Genomic DNA, 22,384 nt, shown 5'->3' on the forward strand with positions numbered 1-22,384 from the left:
CAAGTCTCTGAAAAAGGAATTGGAAGAAGACCTCAGAAAATGGAAAAGTCTCCCATGCTCATGGATTGGCAGGATTATTATAGTTAAAATGGCCATTTTGTCAAAAGCAATCTACAGATTCAATGCAATCCCTTTCAAAATCCCAACTCGGTTCTTCATAGAGTTAGAAAGAGCAATTCGATGTAATAAGGATACATGCTCCACTATGTTCATAGAAGCCCTTTTTATAATAGCCAGCAGCCGGAAAGAAACCAGGTTTCCCTAAATGGAGGAATGGATACAAAAAATGTGGTATATATACCCTGTGGAGTACGATTCAGCCATTAGAAACAATGAATTCATGAAATTCTTAGACAAGTGGATGGAGCTGGAGAACATCATCCTAAGTGAGGTAACCCTGTCTCAAAAGACCTATATCATGGTATGTGCTCACTGGTAAGTGGATATTAGACTAGTAATTTGGAATACCCAAGTCATAATCCACATATCAAATGATGTCCAAGAAGAATGGAGGAGTGGCCACTGGATCTGGAAAGGCTCAGTGCAGACGTATAGGGCAATACCAGAACAAGGAAATGGGAAGGGGTGGATGGGGGAAAAGGAGGAGGGGAGAGGGCATATGGGACTTTCAGGAAGTGGGGAGCCAGGAAAGAAGAAATCATTTGAAATGTAAATAAAAAATAAATGGAATTTTAAAAAAAGAGCAATTCTCAAATTCATCGGGAATAACAAAAACCCCAGGATAGATAAAACTATTCTCAGCAACATAAGAAAGTCTGGGGGAATCAGTATCCCTGACCTCAAGCAATACTACATAGCAATAGTGTTAAAAACTGCAGGGTATTGGTACAGTGACAGGCAGGAGAATCCATGGAACAGGATTAAAGGTCCAGAAATGAACCCACACACCTATGACCACTTGATCCTCGACAAAGAGGCTGAAATCATCCAATAGAAAAAAGATAACCTTTTCAACAAATGGTGCTGGTTCAACTGGAGGTCGGCATGCAGAAGAATGCGAATTGATCCATCCTTGTCTCTTTGTACTAAGCTCAAATCCAAATGGATCAAGGTCCTCTGAAGCCACTCTGAAGCTATTAGAAAAGAAACTGGGGAAGAACCTTAAGGACATCGGTACAGGGTGAAAGTTTCTGAACAGAACACCAATAGCGTATGCTCTAAGATCAAGAATTGACAAATGTGACCTCATAAAATTACAAAGTTTCTGTAAGGCAGAGGACACCATCAAGAGGACAAATCGGCAACCAACAAATTGGGAAAAGGTCTTCACCGATCCTACATCAGATAGAGGGCTAATATCCAATATATATAAAGAACTCAAGAAGTTAGACTCCAGAAAACCAAACAACCCTATTAAAAAATGGGAAACAGAGTTAAACAAAGAATTCTCAACTGAAGAACTTCAGATGGTGGAAAAGCATCTTAAAAAATGCTCAACTTCATTAGTCATTAGGGAACTGCAAATCAAAACAACCCTGAGATTTCACCTTACACCAGTCAGAATGGCTAGGATTAGAAATTCAGGAGACAGCAGGTGTTGGAGAGGGTGTGGAGAAAGAGGAACACTCCTCCACTGCTGGTGGGGTTGCAAATTGGTACAACCACTCTGGAAATCAGTCTGGGGGTTCCTCCGAAAACTGGGCACCTCACTTCCAGAAGATCCTGCTATACCACTCCTGGGCATATACCCAGAGGATTCCCCACCATGTAATAAGGATACATGCTCTACTGTGTTCATAGCAGCCCTATTTATAATTGCCAGATGCTGGAAAGAACCCAGGAATCCCTCAACAGAAGAGTGGATGCAAAAAAATGTGGTATATCTACACAATGGAGTACTATACAGCCATTAGAAACAATGAATTCATGAAATTCTTAGGCAAATGGATGGAGCAAGAGAACATCACACTAAGTGAGGTAACCCTGACTCAAAAGGTGAATCATGGTATGCACTCACTAATAAGTGGATATTAACCTAGAAAACTGGAATACCCAAAACATAATCCACACATCAAAAGAGGTACAAGAAGAAAGGAAGAGTGGCCCCTTGTTCTGGAAAGACTCAGCAAAGCAGTATTTGGCAAAACCAGAACAGGGAAGTGGTAAGGGGTGGGTGGGAGGACAGCAGGAGAGAAGGGAGCTTACAGGACTTTCGGGGAGTGGGGGCTAGAAAAGGGGAAATCATTTGAAATGTAAATAAAAAATATATCGAATCTAAAAAAAATAAATTCAAGGCCAAAAAAAAAAAAAAAAAAAAAAAAAAAGAAACTGGGGTAGACCCTTGAGGACGTGGGCACAGGGGGAAGGTTTCTGAACAGAACACCAATAGCTTATGCTCTAAGATCAAGAATTGACAAATGGGACCTCATAAAATTACAAAGTTTCTGTAAGACAAAGGACACTGTCAAAAGGACAAAATGTCACCCAACAGATTGGGAAAGGATCTTCACCAACCCTAAATCCAACAGAGGACTAATATCCAATATATACAAAGAACTCAAGAACTTAAACCCCAGAGAACCAAATAACCCTATTAAAAATGGGGTACAAAGCTAAACAAAGAATTTTCACCTGAAGAACTTCAGACGGAGGCCAGAAGGGAAAGATATATGGCATCCTTGGATATAAAACGAATGGACAGTGAAGACTCCCACTGGTATTGTGGTACAGAGGTTGACAGAGATTGTGGAATTGGGTCTGGGAGAACTTTAGTATGAGAAGTTCTATAAGAGGTCTGGCTGGTGTTACAGAAAGCATGGCCTGGAGCCATGGTTCTCAACCTGTGGCTTCCTCATCCTCTTTGGGAGAGTAATGACCATTTCATGGGGGTTGAATATCAAAAATCCTCTATATCCGATTTTACAATATAATTCCTAACAGGAGCCACACTACAGTTATGAAGTAGCCACAAAGTAATTTAATGCTTCTGGTTGACCACAACAAGAAGAACTGTTTTAAGAGGGCACAACATTGAGAAGAGGAACTACTGGCCTATGCTGCATGAATCCATATGAAATGAATCCCTTCAAATGTTTTCAAAATACATAAAAGATTCTTGCATATCTTGACCAACAAACACTTCCCTCCCAGGAGGAGTAGACTTCCTCCACATTGGTCTACTCTTCTTAGTCATCATAAAAGCATGATGATGGAGCTTTTTGCTAATTTAGATGCCAAGAAAAAGACAAAGGATTTCTAATACTGGTAGGAAATCTGCACAAATATCTTGAGCTGAGCAGAGCTGATTGGACTATATGTGACTTCTCGGAACATAAACAGCTCTGAAATCCACCGAATGATTTCAACTGTTTTATTTTTATTATATTTTATTAGGTTAAGGTTTTGTATACAGAGCTGTTTGTGCCCATTGAGACCAGAGAAGTGTCTCAGATCCACTGCATCACCAGTTACACGTGGCTGAAAAAACTCTCCGGTGTCTGCTGGAATTGAATCAGTTTTCTGAGAGAGCAGTAATTCCTTTTGCAGCTGAGTTCCCACAAACTGAGACTTTAAAAAGTCTTCATTGTCATTTTAGTCTCAGATAAATAAACATTCATATTTGATTTCTCCCTTTCTCTGGGCCCTGGTCATTTGTTCTGTTTAGATCAGTACATACAGTTTTCCTGGATGAAACTCTGTTGAGCTGTGCTTAGGGTCAGCATCTAACTTGAATCCCAGTTTCCAACGTGTCAGTCAAAAAATAAACAAGAACATCAACAGGGCAGATGTCAACTTGATTGACCCAGACTCTTGTGCTGCCCTTCTCACACCTGCCATTTTAACATAGTACAGCTGTTTTAATCTTGAGCCACCATGCTATCTTGCCACAGATTCTGTATAAATGCTCTTATAATACTGTACTCTAACCAGAAGTCATTGATAGCTACATTGGGTGTTGCCATTGGAAGACAGGTGTTGGACATGTCTGACTAGCTTCTAAAATCTCTTTAGGCGTTTGAGTGAGGGCTCAAAGAAAATATTCTGTGCAGAATCCAGGGAGTGGAAGGCTTCAGCTGCCAAGTGGGGATGTGACTCCAACATTGACTTCCACTCCGAGGTCTCAGAGACCTCAGAGGAATGAAATGCAATGAAATTCAGAGCCTGGGTCTTTAGATTCTTTCTGCTGTGGAGGTCAGCCAGGATGAGAGTGTGTGCAGCATTCTCCACAGAGAGGATCCTGCAGAGGGCATCCTCACACATGACCATCAATTCCTCCAAGCCATACTTGTCAGCTGCTGTCAGCACACCAGTGGCCATAGGGTAGCTGTTGAGGTGTGGTGCCTTCCCTGTGTAGATGAAGTCCATCATCTCCTTGAAGACCTGAGGATCCAGGTCAGGGATCTTCACAAGGTTGGTTAGTCTCTCCTGCATTTCATGTTCAAACAGGGCTCTGAAAACTGGAGAGCGAGCTGCTAGGATGGCCTTGTGAGCCCTGAATTCATGGTCACCTACCAATAGGGAGCAGTCTGTGAAAAGAGATTTCTCCCACAGCTTTGTTAGGTCATCTATTAACGTCTTGGCTTCCATTTCCCCTGACATTTCTAAAGGAGGTAGAATTTGGAAGTTAAAGGTGATCTGAAAGAAGAACTAGAAGTTACTTATATGTCTTCCTCTTGGATACAATTATAGGTACACATTCGATTTCAGTTTCAATTCTCTCTCTCTCTCTCTCTCTCTCTCTCTCTCTCTCTCTCTCTCTCTCTCTCTCTCTCTCTCTCTCTCTCTCTCATTGTCTCTCTCTTTCCCTCTCCCTCTTCATCTCTTCTCATAGTATCCCTGCTTAACTCCCCTCCCAAGGCTGCAAATAAACTCTATTCTATGCTAGTCCTGTCATATGACTGGTACCCCAGGGGCAAGGGAAGCCTTAGCATGGTCCAGCCAGAGTACCCCTCCAACCCTTACCATAGACATGTCCTGCATTTCTTTTTATAAAACACAGCATTGATGTTGTGACTCAGATTTAGAAACTTACAGGTTAACATCTCCCACTGCCACATGAACTTGCCAGCAACAATATTGCTCTCTAGAGCTATCCATCCAAACATCAGCAAATTGGTTAGCTCCCTCTCCCACACTGGTCAGTGTATACATCCCCTGGTCCCAAGGGAGGGGTGTTGACCTCACAGCCACTTTATGGTGTCCTGGTGGATGGTGACATTTACAGTCTTTAAGACTGGCATCCTTGCTCACTCCTCATTTTAGGACATTTTCCCTTGAGTGAGATTTCCTCTCTCCTCTGCATCAATTCCTTTTCTCACTGTTGTGAAACCCCAGGCCTTTGTGGACCATTCTCCTCACAGCCCACTCAGGTACTGGCCTGAGCTCAGACCACAACGCAAAGCTTGAGGTCTTAGTGAACTGACCCTCTTGTTGTTTAGTTATAAACATTTCCTCAGAATGCTGCTAGCAGAAATTAATAACTGCCGATCTCACCCAGAAAGGGTATATCTTCGTTGACACTCCCATGCTCCCTCCTGAGATGCCACGGACTCTTAAAGGCTTCCAAATTCACAGGCTAAATTTGGCCCCAATATCCACTAAGCAATAACTCTCTATTGCTGTTTGAGGGCACTTAAATTTTTACAATCCTCTCACCAACCATTCAGATAAATGGAAAGATTTCTATGCAGGGCCCCCTCCCACTACCTCCATCTCTTGCAACTTTACTTCTTTGCTCTCCCTCCCACATACAGGCACAGTGAGAAGGCTGCCTTGATTGTGGTATGATAAACACTGAGAAACAGTGTTCCACCTTGATCTATGGCTGCCTCTATTCTCCTATCTCTGTTCCCCCTTGCTTTCTTGCTCCCTGCCTGACCCAACACGATGGGACACAAAACATGCTATGCTAGAGCAGAGTTGCAGGCAGACAGAGCACAGCTGCAGGCCCTGCCTCCTATTCCCTGACCCACCCAACATGCTTGCTTCCTTGCCCTGCCCCACTTGTGCCCTGCTTACACGAGGTTGAGCTGCTGCCTATGCTTCTGTGCTCCTGGGGTCCCCGCACCACCACCACTGTCAGCTCTCTGAATTCTTTCCATTCTGTTCTGCATCAGCTCTAAACCAGTTGTGACAGCTGAGCTGCTCCATGCACAGATCAGACCCACTGCTCTGTACACATCAACAGAGGCTGACTACAATGAAAGGGGAGACTTGCTGTCCACCAGACAAAATGTGTCCATTCATCTCCATATGTATGTCCTTTTACATGTTTTTATCTGCTGATGCACAATTATTTCTGCCATTCCCACATATAACAAACACATTACATTCCTCTAGGCAGAGTTGTAGCTTCAGTGCTACCTTTGTTCTGGGCAGTCTTGTAAGTGTCTGCCATCTTTTTTGTAGGAAAATAAGGTTTTCCTATGCTTTTGCTTCAGCACCATCTTTTTTTTCTTTTTTATCTTTTTTTTATTCGATATATTTTTTAATTTACATTTCAAATGATTTCCCCTTTTCAGGTCCCCCACTCCCCGAAGTCACATAAGCTCCCTTCCATCCCCCTGTTCTCCCATCCACCCCTTCAGCACTACCTTTGTTCTGGGCAGTCTTGTGAGTATCTGCCATCTTTTTTGTAAGCAGATAAGGTTTTCCTATGCTTTTGCTTCAGCACCATCTTAAAAAAGGGAGGTCAGATGAATGGCTGTAGCTTTAGTGCCATCTTAGTTAATGACAGTCCCATGATCACCCAGCATCTTTGTTATGGGCAGTTCCTACCTCACTGCCTCCTCACCTTAGAACATCGTGACAGGGTCTCTGATGTCTATCCTGCCTTGATAAATAATAATGTAAATATTAATTTAAAGATTTAGAATAGCAAACAGGTAAAAGATCACTGCTTTAAGTTAAAGATTGCCTAACTCAGATATGCTTAATAGATACTAGCTCTCATTCTTCTCAGAAAGTGCTAAATGTAACAACAAATGTTTAAGCTTATTAGGACAGAAAGACTCCATAGCATAACAGTTACCACCCCCTCCCCCAACCAAGATCTCTGAAAAGATGTATGCAGTGACAAGACTGCCTAGACTGCATTATGATAAGCACTGAGGTTCTGTGATCCATTGCCTTGCTGATGCCGGCACTCAGCCTACATTATTGTCAAACTGAGGATAACCAGAAAGTTAAATGTCTCATATTGCCTAGGACAGGGTGGGGCATTTCTCACAAATTTTTGGGTTATTTTTTTTTTGAGTCAGGGTTTCTCTGTGTAGTCCTGGCTGTCCTGGAACTCGCTCTGTAGACCAAGCTGGCCTTGAACTCAGAAATCCACCTGCCTCTGCCTCCCAAGTGCTGGGATTAAAGGCGTGCACCACCACTCCCAGCTTTCTCCCACATTTCTACTCCTCAAGAAAAAAGCTTCTTGTCTTCTGGGCCTAATGGCCACATTAACTCTGCCTGAGTTATGATGGAGAACCCAGGTACCTGGGAAAATTGTCTAGGTAGTGGACTATTGAGCAAACTCTGTCATTTTAATTAATGACTTCTAGATTTTAATTTACTTTTCATAAATGTCTAACTACATTGACAGCTAAGCTAACTCTAGAAAACAGAACCCTAATTCTTTACCCCAAATCTAAATCTCCCACTTTATTAGCTCATTAGTCAATTTGTTAACTAATTATGACTACCAGATATCTTATCAAAGACAGACAAGTTTGCCTCACTCACAGGATTCAAGATAAAGTACACACAGTTCAGATATAACCTTTCAGACCTACCCTTCTGTTACTTCCTTTTCTAAGTTCAGTTCCCAGTGACTAAATGCTTCAAATTTATCTTCCCTGTTATGCCACTGTCCTAACATTAATAGTTTTTATAAATTAGCATAACCTTAATAAAACACTCTACTATACAATCCCACTTTTATAATTGTAAGTCCAAATTTGAAGTTTCCTTTGACTGTCTTTAACCTATAGACTTAAAGTGTTTCTCATTCTAAATATTTTAACTCTAAACTCAAGGTGTTTCTCATGCTAAACTATATGATCAATTATCATATTCACAAGGTTGTCAAATTTTCCAGTTAATTGTCTTTTCAATACATACTTCAAAATGCTTCTCATTATACTACATTTGTATACAGTCAGTCTCCTAGAGAGAAAAAAAGCCCTTCTGGTTCCTGTTCCACAAAAGGTTTCTGTCTTCCCAAAGCTCATCCTGAAGACTTCTCATGCTATTAACTACATTTATCTCTTTTGTAAACTTATAAGCTCCAAGAAACACAATGAGATTGACCTCTCATGGATGAAACAGACTCCATTTGGATAAGTACAACTGCCAATCAATAGCCTAAGTTCCCACTTGTGACCTATTCCAGACCTTGGGATTCTTCTCCTCTTCCCTGGGATTGGGACTTTCCTCACACCAACCACCAAGACACAAATGGTTCGACTGGATCTGCTCCTCTTCCTAAAGATGGTTCCACAAACCCTGGATAGCAAGGAAACAGCCAACTTTCTAAGATGGAACCAACTTCCCAATAGAAATTTTCTTTAGTTTCACAAATACACATCCTCCCAAAACAGCAGCAAATAGCTAAAGATCACGGAGTCCCTATCCCTGCTCCACCATCATTTCTGCCTAGTTTTCACCTTTATTTTAAATTAATCCAAAATGAAGGAATGTTAGAATTCTTTCTAGGGTCCACCCAACAGTTTCCTAGCAATAACCAGGTACTGTTGACTCACCATGAACGGAGATGTTTGCCCCCTACTTCTCTCTGATCATCTTTTAGTCTTTTCCTCTCTCAAACTCTGTAATCACTTTCTCCCTCACTCCTGTTACACCATCCTCCTCATTCTCCATGTGTTACTAGACAGATTCTCCTCTTCTCTTCTCTCCTCTCCCTCTTCTCTCCCCCCTCTCTCTCTCTCTCTCTCTCTCTCTCTCTCTCTCTCTCTCTCTCTCTCTCTCTCTCTCTCTTACGCTATCTCTCTGTGTGTCTTTCTCTACCTCTACATCCTTCTCATCCCTACTCAACTCAATTTCCCATGGTCTAAATAAACTCTATTCCATACAAAAGCTATATTAAACTATATACACATGCTATACATTCTCATTTCAAGTATATTTCATTAGTCAGGGTTCTGTAGAGAACCTGTAGAATGAATTCCTCCACATAAATTGAAAGTGGATATCTGAATATAACATACAGACTGAGGTCCAGCTTTTCAACAATGGGTAAAGCCAGTACTTACTTAGTCCACAAGGTTTGAAGTCTCAGGATTACTTCAGTATATGCTGGAATTCTGAAGTAGGGTCTAATGCCACTGAAGGAATGGGCTTGCTTGTTAGATGAGAGCAGGCAGGCAAAGACACAAAGCTTCCTTCCTCATTTGCTTATATAGGCCTCCAATAGAAGGCATGGCCCCATTAAGGGTGGGTCTTCTAGTCTCAAATTCTGGATTAAAGGTGTTTGTTTTCCTCCCTAAAGACTCAGATTAAAAGTATGTGATTTTCTAACTTAATAGTCTGTGTTTGAATTGGACTATCTGTTTCAATTTAAGCAAAAAAAAATGTTTTTAAAGACACACCCTCCAGTTTTGGATGTTACTTAAGTCCACAGGTAGTCTAGACAAGAATAGGCATCACCTTTGCTTACTGGGATCAGTCTTCCCTAAATGAAGGTAACATGTCAATCTCTGCACAGATATTATTTATACTTGTGCTGGTCTAACACTGATTTTGCCATAAGCATGATCAAGGATGGGGTGTTTTCCTTAACTGGTCATCTGTCTTGTGGTTCACCAAATGTAGGGCATGTGGAAGAGCTCCTTTATGGAGTGCAGGAAGCAGAGCCACAAACCTCTGAAGGGTTACAGCATATATTCAACACATATCAAAGAATAGGGTGTTATTACTGCCCTCATTTAAACTGACAGGTTAAATTCTGCCTGTGACTCTCATCTCTTCAGTTGTCATGTCTTAGAGAGACCCACATCCTAGAGGACATGGATATAATTATTGTGTTTTAGTCAGCTCCACAGCGCCTAGCTCTCCGGTATGTCTTGCTCCAATTTTGCTTATCCCTCAATATTCAATAACTGAATCTATTTTAATTTTTATTCCCACATTAGACTTATTGAAACTTATTAGTCACTTCTGAACATCAGTGACTCTGTATCTCATGCTTTTGGGGCCTCAATAGGAGGATCCCCTGTTTGACGTCTAACATTTGAAATCTTGTAGATGATCACAGTGCAACAGGCCCTTTGCATGAGAGATGTTCTAAATTGTTTTCTTAGCTCCTAGGAACACGCTTATGTAGGTAGAAGTTGCCTCCTATAGGAGAACTGAGACCCCCTGGGCAGCAACCATAGGTTTTGCTAATAAAATCTCTGTCACAGAGTGGGACCTCTATGAGGTATTTTGTTAGGGGGTGGCAGAGAGGTGTGAATTTATGGATGACTTGCCAGAGCCAATAGAATTTTGTACCACACAGAAGGAATATAGCCCTGGAAGCATCCTCATACCAGAGAACACAACTCGTCATTACAAAAAAACAACAGTCAAAATGTATGTAGAAAGAGACAGGGTGTGTTGGAAGAGAGGGTGGGGGGGAGAGAAGCAGAGATGAGAGAGACAGAGACAAAGACAGAGACAGATAGAGGGACAGAGGCTACACAGACAACCAGTGGTAGCTGTCACATGTCCAGAAAGATGAGAATCTGGGGATGTATTTAACACTTTCTGGACACTGGTGTCTAAACTGAAGATGCCATCTCATACCATACTTACCTTCAGGGATGACAGTGCAGGCACCTTTCAAATAATTCAAATAATTTCCTAGAAAAGTAACTTTTATTTGCACATATTAATTGTTGTCTCTGAGGCTTTCTGCCTTGATCTGCTCATCTAAGACTAGTCCTGGAAGGTTCTAGCTTCCCTCAAATCAAATCTCGGTTTAGAATGCTCTCAGCTTCTGAGACTTACAGCTGAATAAGCTCACCACTTTCTAGTTCTCTCTGACCTCTGGCAGTCTGCTTTAATTTGTTCTGGCTCAAAAGTCTGCTCCACTGTAACTGACTCAGTCTGGCTTTTCTCATCTTCTCCTGAATTGCTCACGTGGTCTCATACTAACTTTCACAATCACTTCTAATCTTCAAGGTCCTCTCACTCTCTGGCTCATTCTATCTTTACCTGTTTCTTCTCTCTTTCTCTCTGCAGTGATCTCTTTCCTTTCTTCTCTCTTCTAGTAATGGTCGGGCATATCCTTTTCTGTCTAATCTTTCTTTAATTTTTTAGTTTCTCTGAACATTGGTGCTTCTTTCTATAAACTAACTTTACCTTAAGTGTTTGGAATTAAAGGTGTGTACTAAGTGAATGTCTGTATTCCACCCAGAAGGATTAAAGGTGTGTGCCAAGGCTGAGGCACTCCACAACTAAAAACAGTTTTCTTCCAAGCATAACACATTTTTGGGGTTCACAATTTTATCAAATATGCTGTGACAGTTTTCTTTTAGTATGGAGGTGTCAGGCACTACTGTGTGTTTTGGGAACACATTGATTAAGGTAAATCTCGGGAATCTGGATCTCAGGTTGAACACCCTCTGGAATTCCTTGACCACTGCCCTCTCCCTTGCCTGAGAAGCTCAGAGAACCTAGTGTCTCAAATTGTAGTCTCTGAAACTTCTGTGGATTTGATCTTGGGACAGCATAAAAGGGGTTGGTGGGCACTCCCTGGAAGAAGAAGAAGTTTTGTTCAAGGTTGCCTAATAAACTGCTTGGAGGAAGAAAACTCCCTGGTGTCGTGTTATCTCTTGCTGGACATGGGGGGGGTCAGTATTTACTTATTCTGAAAGGTATGAAGTCTCAGGTATTCTTCACTATATACTGGAATTCTTAAGAAGAAGGGTCTAATGCCAGTGAAGGAACCTTTTCAACAAATGGTGCTGGTTCAACTGGAGGTCGGTATGCAGAAGAATGCGAATTGATCCATCCTTGTCTCCTTGTACTAAGCTCAAATCCAAATGGATCAAGGACCTCCACATAAAGCCAGACACTCTGAAGCTAATAGAAAAGAAACTGGGGAAGACCCTTGAGGACATCGGTACAGGGAGAAAGTTTCTGAACAGAACACCAATAGCGTATGCTCTAAGAGCAAGAATTGACAATTGGGACCTCATAAGGTTACAGAGTTTCTGTAAGGCAAAGGACACCATCAAGAGGACAGATCGGCAACCAACAAATTGGGAAAAGATCTTCACCAATCCTACATCAGATAGAGGGCTAATATCCAATATATATAAAGAACTCAAGAAGTTAGACTCCAGAAAACCGAACAACCCTATTAAAAAATGGGGTACAGAGTTAAACAAAGAATTCTCACCTGAAGAACTTCGGATGGCGGAGAAGCATCTTAAAAAATGCTCAACTTCATTAGTCATTAGGGAAATGCAAATCAAAACAACCCTAAGATTTCATCTTACACCAGTCAGAATGGCTAAGATTAAAAATTCAGGAGACAGCAGGTGTTGGAGAGGGTGCGGAGAAAGAGGAACACTCCTCCACTGCTGGTGGGGTTGCAAATTGGTACAACCACTCTGGAAAGCAGTCTGGCGGTTCCTCCGAAAACTGGCCACCTCACTTCCAGAAGATCCTGCTATACCACTCCTGGGCATATACCCAGAGGATTCCCCACCATGTAATAAGGATACATGCTCTACTATGTTCATAGCAGCCCTATTTATAATTGCCAGATGCTGGAAAGAACCCAGGTATCCCTCAACAGAAGAGTGGATACAAAAAATGTGGTATATCTACACAATGGAGTACTATTCAGCCATTAGAAACAATGAATTCATGAAATTCTTAGGCAAATGGATGGAGCTAGAGAACATCATACTAAGTGAGGTAACCCAGACTCAAAAGGTAAATCATGGTATGCACTCACTAATAAGTGGTTATTAACCTAGAAAACTGGAATACCCAAAACATAATCCACACATCAAATGAGATACAAGAAGAAAGCAGGAGTGGTCCCTGGTTCTGGAAAGACTCAGTGAAACAGTATTTGGCAAAACCAGAACGGGGAACTGGGAAGGGGTGGGAGGGAGGACAGGGGAAGAGAAGGGGGCTTACGGGACTTTCGGGGAGTGGGGGGGGGGCTAGAAAAGGGGAAATCATTTGAAATGTAAATAAATTATATCGAATAAAAAAAAAAAAAAAAGAAGAAGAAGAAGGGTCTAATGCCAGTGAAGGAATGGGCATGCTATTGAGATGAGAGCAGGGAGCCAAAGTAAAAAAGCTTCCTTCTTCTTTATGCTTATAGTGGGCCTGCAGTAGAAGGTGTGGCCTAGTTAAGGGAGTGTCTTCTAGTCTGAAGATATGGATTAAAGGTATGTGTTTTTCTGCCTCAAGACTCAGATTAAAGGTGTATATTTTTCTCAGATTAAATGTGTAGGTTCCCCCCCACACACCAGAAGAATTTGCATTTTAACTGAAACTACCTACTTCAACTTAAGAAAAATATTTAGCCTTTAATCCCAATACTGCAAAGGCAGGCGGTTTTCAGAGTTCAAGGCCACCAGCCCCTGCCTAAAGACCACCAAAGCAGAGAGGAACAGAAGTTAACTTTATGTTAGACACATGGTGGTGGAGCACGCCTTTAATCCCAGCAATTGTGAGGTGGAGGCAGGCAGATTTCTGAGTTTGAGGCCATCCTGGTCTACAAAGTGAGTTCCAGGACATCCAGGGCTACACAGAGAAACCCTGTCTCAGAGGAAAAACAAAAACAAAAAACAAAAAAAAGTTTATGTTATGACACCCAGCACCAGCCAATTATGTTAAAGGACACAGTAGCTTTACAATTAGATGTTTTCTCATTTACTCCCTGCTTGCTGCTTAGTATATAGCCTTGCCACATAGATATCCAGGGCACCCCAAACACTGTAATCACCTTACATGGATATATGGTGTGGCAGGAGCTAACACAAATAAAATAAAGATCCTTCTTAAGTTGCAACAGAGCACCTCTCCCTATTTTAGGAGATCACTAAAATTTCCATGGCTCTACACTCCAACACTATGGACTATGATCAAATACACCTTGGTTTTACTTTTAACTGGAAATGCTTTGTATGTGTTGGGGTTTGCATCCTGAATGACTTCTATCACGGAATGTCTGGAAATGCCTCACACACGTTCTGGACACTGAATCAACTGATCATGGCTGAATTCTATGTGTCCAAACAGAAGTCATCCTAACCATTTTCTTTTCTTTTACAGCTTTATTTATTTATTATATGTAAGTACACTGTAGTTGTCCTCAGACACACCAGAAGAGGGTGTCAGACCTTACTATGAATGGTTGTGAGCCACCATGTGGTTGCTGGGAACTGAACTCAGGAACTCAGGAAGAGAGATCGGTGCTCATAACCAGTGAGCCATCTCTCCAGCCCTTGACCATTTTATTGAATAGAAGACAGCGTAGGTGGATGTCTCAGATTTTTTTGGAACGACGATTGAAAGCTTCCTATTCTGTCCAGAAATGCTGAAGGAGCCTTGTACCATGCTCACCTTGCAGCAGAGGGTGGGCTGGTCTGCAGGGAGAAGCCAATGCCCATGGAAGAGCAGAAAAGCTCACAAGCTGAGCTTTTTAAATCCCCTTATGGGTTTTGCAGAAATGTAATTTTTGTTATATTCAGTTATTGATGTAGATGATGTTTACCTTCAATTCTTAGAAATATCCCTGTCTTATACTCTGTGGTGCTGAGAAAGGAGACCTGAGCTCCCTTGTACACTGATACAATAAATTATGAGTAACATCAGTCTCAAAAACACAATGTTAGATGCTCTGCATCCTTCTTGGACCAAGTTTTCTGAAGGAAAATCTGATAAATACTTAAGAAAGGAAGAAAGGGCCTGTGTCAGTAATGAGGGTACAAAGTGTGGAAACGTTTAGCTGAATGCTTGGGAACTTGCCTAGTATGTTTAGGTCCCTAATTCTATATCCTGCCAAACACACAGATGCAGCTTCCCACAGGTGACTGCTTGTATATGTGGACTGGCTCCTGAAAGAAGAAAACTGCCTGGAGACTGAGCAGAGGATGGCAGAGGCACACTGAACACTGCATTGCTTGATCTCTTAGGCATTCCTTAAAGGAATCACTGAGTCAGGGTGTGTAGTTCTCAGGAATAATCTTATCTGGGAGGCGATCCAGAGCAGTTAACTGGTGACACTTGGGAGAATGGCAGAGTTCTCATTGCGGTTTTGACTATCAGAAAAGGACCCAATAATAGTCCCATTATAAAAGAGCTTAATAATCACTGATATAATTTTAGGAAATCTAATAAGATCATCATTAAGCCTTAAGTCATCTATTTGTCTATTTAGCATTGCTATAAAATAGTATATCTTCATAGACCTGCAGAGATATGCTCCAAAGGGGTGTGCTATTACTTAGTGATTATAGATATAGATATAGATATAGATATAGATATAGATATAGATATAGATATAGATATAGATATAGATATAGATATAGATATAGATATAGATATAGATAAAGATATAGATGGAGATGGAGATGGAGATGGAGATGGAGATGGAGATGGAGATGGAGATGGAGATGGAGATGGAGATGGAGATAGAGATAGAGATAGAGATAGAGATCACTAAGTGATATATATAGATATAGATATTTAATAATAATAGGAAGAGCATATTAATAACAGGAATCTTCCCTAAAATGAATCCCTTACAGCCTTTCTAAAGAAGGGTGAACCTGTCACAGATTATATAATACTCTGAAGCAGGCCATCTTAGCATAATGTCCTACTACTTATCAGTATAGCTCTTTCATTTCATTAGTTAGAGTCACCCCAAGATAATTTATGCTGTTTGTGGCTATTGTGAAGGGTGTCATTTCCCTAATTTCTTTCTCAGTCTGCTTGTCCTTTCAGAATACAAAGGCTACTGATTTGCTTCAGTTGATTTTGTAACCAGCCACTTTTCTGAACTTGTTTATCAGCTGTAGGAGTTCTCTGATAGAGTTTTTTGGCTCACTTAAGTATACTATCATATCATCTTCAAATATTGACACTTTGACTTTTTCCATTCCAATTTGTATCCCATTGACCTCCTTATGTTGTCTAATTGCTCTAGCTAGGACTTCAAGTACTATATTGAAAAAATATGGAGAGAGGGGGCAGCCTTGTCTAGTCCCTGATTTTAGTGGGATTGCTTCAAGTTTCTCTCCATTTAGTTTGATGTTGGCTACCGGTTTGCTGTATATTTCTTTTACTATGTGTAGATATGGGCCTTGAAATCCTCTCCTTTCCAAGACTTTTAGCATTAAAGGATGCTGAGTTTTGTCAAGTATTTTTTCAGCATCTAATGAAATGATCATGGGTTTTTGTCTTTGAGTTTGTTTATGTAGTGGTTAAAATGGATGGATTTCCATATATTGAACTATCCCTCCATCTCTGGGATGAAGCCTACTTAATCTTGGAGGATGATCGTTTTGATGTGTTCTTGGATTCAGTGGGCAAGAATTTTATTGAGTATTTTACATCGATATTCATAAGGGAAATTGGCCTGAAATTCTCTTTCTTAGTTGGATCTTTGTGTGGTTTTGGTATCAGCATAATTGTGGCTTCGTAGAAGGAGTTGGGTAGTGTTCCTTCTGTTTCTATTTGGTGGGATACTTTGAAGAGTATTGGTGTTAAGTCTTCTTTCTTTGAAGGTTTGATAGAATTCTGCACTAAAACCATCTGGTCCTGTGCATTTATTGGCCGGAAGACTTTCTATTACCCCTTCTATTTCTTTAGGGGTTATGGGTCTGTTTAGATGATCTATTTGATCCTGATTTAATTTGGTATTTGGTATCTGTCTAAGAAATTGTCCATTTCCCCCAGATTCTCCAGTTGTGTTGAGTACAGGCTTTTGTAGTAGAATCTGATGATTTTTTGAATTTCCTCAGTTTCTGTTGTTATATCTCCCTTTTCATTTCTAATTTTGTTAATTTGGATACTGTTTCTGTGCCCTTTTGTCCCTTCCCCCACAGCATTGAGCTGGACTTCTCAGCCCATTCCATTCAAGCTGTGACATTCCTGGCTGGCAGCCCCCACCCTTCTGCTGGTGTTATCTCTGGCCTTTGTTCCCCTTAGAACAATACAGCTGCTTTCACCTTGACACTTTCACCTTGACAACAAAGGCTGCCTCAGGGCAGTCTCACCTGGAGACCAGCAGAGACCTGTGAGACTTGAAGCAGGCGAACTGCTGAGAAGAAGAGCCAAGGAATTCGCGGCCTTCCCCCTTGATGTGGGGGGGAAGGGTTGTTTTCTAAAGACTATATATATTGGATAAATAATAGTAAAATCAGTCTCAATGGGCAAAGTTTTGTCCTGACTCATTTCTCTTTAGTCCCCTTCCCGTTTATCCCCAGAATTCTCTTCCAGGTCTCCAGTTCACATGCAGCCGTGGGCGGCTACATAATGGCGCCTTGAACAGGAACCGACCTGATACAGGAGAATTTCCTGAGGTAACCCTATCTGGCAAAGCTTCGCAGAAAAAATGGAAAGAAGATGGTATCCGCACGGTAAACAACTATAGGAGTTAAATGCTAGCGCTAGTGTAAAATTTTATCCTTTGAAACTATTGTTGTGGGTGCAGAAGGATATGGCTAGGCAAGCAGAATTGTGTTGACCCAGCACAGTAGCTGCTTGGGATAGATAGATAGATAGAGAAAAAATGGGACAGGAAAGTTAGGTTTTATTTCCTAAAATGACATCTTTACAGCCGTTGCATAACGCTCTTTTAATTTTCACAGATGGCTCTTCCAAAGGAAGAGCTAGATATCTTATTAATAATCAACAGGTGGATATAGAGACCCCTGGGCTTTCTGCTCAGTTATCAGAACTGACAGTGGTGTTGTGTGTCTTTCAATCTGTAAATAGTACTTTTAATCTCTTTACTGACAGTGCTTACGTTGCATTTTATGTACCACAATTAGAGACCTACGGCACATTTAATTTTAATACACCAGCAGGATCCTTTTTTTCCACAATTGCAAAGTATCATTCTTGCTAGGAAAACTCCCTTTTACATTGGCCATATAAGAGCTCACTCTGGTCTTCCTGGAGCCTTAGCTGAAGGCAATCAGTGCATTGACAGAGCTCTAATAGGAGAGGCTTTAGTTTTAGAGCTTGTAGAAATGGCTAGACGTGATCATGATAAATTTCATCTTTCTAGCCATACATTAAGACTCTGTCATAAGATCACAAAGGAGCAAGCAAGAATGATTGTAAAACAATGCCCTAATTGCCTTACTTTAGCACCAGTGCCTCACTTAGGGGTTAATCCACAAGGCCTTATACCTAATCAAATTTGGCAAACGGATGTAACTCACTATGCAGAATTTGGAAAATTAAAAGTTATACATGTTTGCACTGATACTTGCTCAGGACTTCTTTTTGCCTCTCTACATTTGGAAGAAGCCTCTAAAATAGTAATTGATCACTGTTTACAAGTCTTTAACACCATGGGATTACCCAAGGTCATTAAGACAGACAATGGGCCAGCCTATTCTGGTAAGAACTTCATCTCATTTTGTAAAAAAATTGGAATTAAACATAAAACTAGAATTCCTTATAACCCAATTGGTCAAGGAATCGTCGAGCATGCTCATCGCACCCTTAAAAACTGGCTTTTTTTCTTTTTATTTACATTTCAAATGATTTCCCCTTTTCTAGCCCCCAACTGCCCGAAAGTCCCGTAAGCCCCCTTCTCTCCCTCCGATGTCCTCCCACCCACCCCTTCCCACTTCCCTGTTCTGGTTTTGCCGAATACTGCTTCACTGAGTCTTTCCAGAACAAGGGGCCACTCCTCCTTTCTTCTTGTACCTCATTTGATGTGTGGATTATGTTTTGGGTATTCCAGTTTTCTAGGTTAATATCCACTTATTAGTGAGTGCATACCATGATTCACCTTTTGAGTCTGGGTTACCACACTTAGTATGATGTTCTCTAGCTCCATCCATTTGGGCCTTTGTTCCCCTAGAACAATGCAGCTGCTTTCACCTTGACAACCAAGGCTGCCTCAGACGAGCAGAGACCTGCGAGACTTGAAAATTTTCTTCCAGGTCTCCAGTTCACATGTGGCCACGGGCTTCTACACCCTTTGGTTAGTCTGGCTAAGGGTTTATCTATCTTGTTGATTTTTTTCAAAGAACCAGATCCTGGTTTTGTTGATTCTTTGTATGGTACACTTTGTTTCTACTTGATTGATTTCAGCCCTGAGTTTGATGATTTCTGACTTCTTCTCAACCTGGGTGAATTAGCTTCTTTTTGTTCCAGGGCTTTCAATTGTTCTGTTAAGCTTCTAGTGTATGCTCTCTCCAATTTCTTTTTGGAGGCACTCAAAGGTATGAGTTTTCCTCTTAGTACTGCTTTCATGTGTCCCATAGATTTGTGTATGATGTGCCTTCATTTTCATTAAATTCTAAGAAATTTTTGAATTCTTTCTTTATTTCTTCCTTGACCAAGGTATCACTGAATAGACTATTGTTCAGTTTCCATGTGTATGTGGGCTTTCTGTTGTTTTTATTGTTATTAAAGACCACTTACACCATAGGGATCTGATAGGAGGCATGGGATTATTTTGATCTTCTAATATTTGTTGAGGTCTGTCTTGTGACCAACTATATGATCGATTTTGGAGAAGGTACCATGAGGTGCTAAGAAAATGGTATATTCTTTTACTTTGGGATGACAAGTTCTATATATATGTGTGTGTGTGTGTGTGTGTGTGTGTGTGTGTGTGTGTGTGTGTGTTAAATCCAGTTGGTCCAAAGCTTCAATTAATTTCACTGACTCCCTGTTTAGTTTCTGTTTTCTTGATCGGTCCATTAAGGAGAGTGGGGTGTTGAAGTCACCCACGATTATTGTGTTAGGTGCAATGTGTGCTTTGAGCTTTAGTAAAGGTTCTTTTATGAATGAGGGTGCCCTTGCATTTGGAGCATTGATGTTCAGGATTGAGAGTTCTTCTTGTTGTCAAAGAGTTTTCCTTTGACAAGCAAGAAATGTCCTTCTGTGTCTCTTTTTATTGAAAGTCAATTTTATCTGATATTAGAATGGCAACTCCTGCTTGTTTCCTGAGACTATTTGCTTGTAGAATTGTCTTCCAGCCTTTTACTCTAAGGCAGTTTTAGTCTTTGACACTGAGGTGTGTTTCCTGTATGCAGTGAAATGTAGGGTCCTGTTTATGTATCCAGTCTGTTAGTCTATGTCTTTTTATTGGGGAATTGAGTCCATTGAAGAGATATTAAGGAGTAGTGGCTATTGCTTCTTATCATTTTTGATGTTAATTTTATACTCGTGTGGTTATCTTCTTTTGGGTTTGATGAAAGAAGTTTAATATCCTGCTTTTTCCAGGGTATAGTTTCCCTCGTTGTAATGCTGTTTTCCCCCTCTTATCCTTTGTAGGGCTGGGTTTGTGGAAAAATATTGTGTAAATTTGGTTTTGGCATGGAATATCTTGGTTTCTCCATCTATGGTGATTGAGAGTTTCGCTGGGTATTTTAGTCTTGGCTGGCATTTGTGTTCTCTTAGTGTCTGCATGAGCTCCATCCAGGATCTTCTAGCTTTCATGGTCTCTGGTGAGAAGTCTGGTGTAATTCTGATAGGTCTTCCTTTATATGTTACTTGCCCTTTTTCTCTTACTGCCCTAAGTATTCTTTCTTTGTTTAGTACATTTTGGGGTTTTGATTATTATGTGACAGGAGGTGTTTCTTTTCTGGTCCAGTCTGTTTGGAGTTCTGTAGGCTTCTTGTCTATTCATGGGCATCTCTCTCTCTTTAGGTTAGGGAAGTTTTCTTCCATAATTTTGTTGAAGATACTTGCTGGCCTTTTCAGTTGTAAATCTTCACTTTCATCAATGTATATAATCTTTAGGTTTGGCTTTCTCCTTGATATGATAGTATAATTAAGTGACCCCCAAAAAAAACTCCACCTGAGAACACCTACAGCTGATAAACAACTTTAGCAAAGTGGCCAGATGTAAAATTAATTCAAACAAATCAGTAGCCTTCCTATACTCAAAGGATAAACAGGCTGAGAAAGAAATTATGGAAGAAGAAATAGAAGAAGACCTCAGAAGATGAAAATATCTCCCATGCTTGTGGATTAGCAGGATTAATAAAGTAAAAATGGCCGTCTTGTCAAAAGCAATCTACAGATTCAATGCAATCCCCATCAAAATTCTAACTCAATTCTTCAAAGAGTGAGAAAGTGCAATTCTCAAACTCATCTGGAATTACAAAAAAACCCATGGTGCCTTTTCACAGCTAAAGAACACCAACTAAAACAAACCAGATGTTAGATAACCCAGTGACCTGGAGTAAAACACCAGTAAAATACTACTAGTCTTTTTTGTAAAAATGTAAAATAAAATAACACCTAATAATCCTTTTAGCCTACTAATCTCCTTAATTAATACCTTATTCACTCATCAGAGAAGCTTCCTCCTGCAGCAGATTGGAGCAAATACAGAGATTAACACCCAGACATTATGCAGAGCGAGACAGAGACAGAGACATTGGAGAGACAGAGACAGAGAGAGAAAGATCTTCATACACACAACTGTAAATGAGATGTTTCCCTTAAATCCATGCCTTCATAGTTCAGAGAGCCCTAAGGAAGACATTCAGAAGCAGGGAGGGAGACACAGGGAATGGAGGTCCTCAGGAAGACAATGCCCTTTGAATCCCCTTTAAATTGCATACACTGAGGCAGCAGTCCCAGGGCCCATGGATCTGTACCAGCTGTCCTAATCTGATGACAGACAGAAAGGGAGAGGATCTATATGGGAAAGGACATGGGAAAGAACTAGAAGAATTGAGGAAAACACTATTCACTCAGATTATACAGTATTAAACGAATTCATGCTTAATTAAAGAAGGGGGAGGAGGAGCAGATGCCTGGGGAGAAAATATAGTAGTTTTCCAGAACTTTCAGAATGAGATAAGAAGTATTTCTAAGTAAAGCCCCTCTGGTTATATTTTAGTGCAATGCCATTAGGGATATTAAATTCAGTGGTAACCATATATCAGGAAGAGAGAGTAAAATAAAATACATAAACTTGCTCTTTCATATTCTTGGTATCTTAGTCAGGGTTTCCATTCCTGCACAAACACCATGACCAAGAAGCAAGTTGGGAAGGAAATGGTTTATTCAGCTTACACTTCTGCATTGCTGTTCATCACAAAAGGAAGTCAGGATTGGAACTCAAGCAGGGTTGGAAACAGTAGCTGATGCAGAGGCCATGAAGAGATGTTCCTTACTGGCTTGCTCCCCCTGGCTTGCTCAGCCTGATCTCTTATAGAACCCAAGAACACCAGCCCAGTGGTGGTACCACCCAAAA

The 22,384-nt window shown here is 40.8% G+C and overlaps 1 pseudogene; it reads right to left on the minus strand.

Annotated features, from left to right (window-relative positions):
- Positions 1 to 3,957: 3,957 nt before the first annotated feature.
- LOC127683611 (TD and POZ domain-containing protein 2-like) overlaps positions 3,958 to 22,384 on the minus strand; it is a 55,167-nt pseudogene continuing 36,740 nt past the window's right edge.

This window comes from Apodemus sylvaticus, chromosome 4 (assembly GCF_947179515.1).
Source record: "Apodemus sylvaticus chromosome 4, mApoSyl1.1, whole genome shotgun sequence".
NCBI classification, from domain to species: Eukaryota; Metazoa; Chordata; class Mammalia; order Rodentia; family Muridae; genus Apodemus; species Apodemus sylvaticus.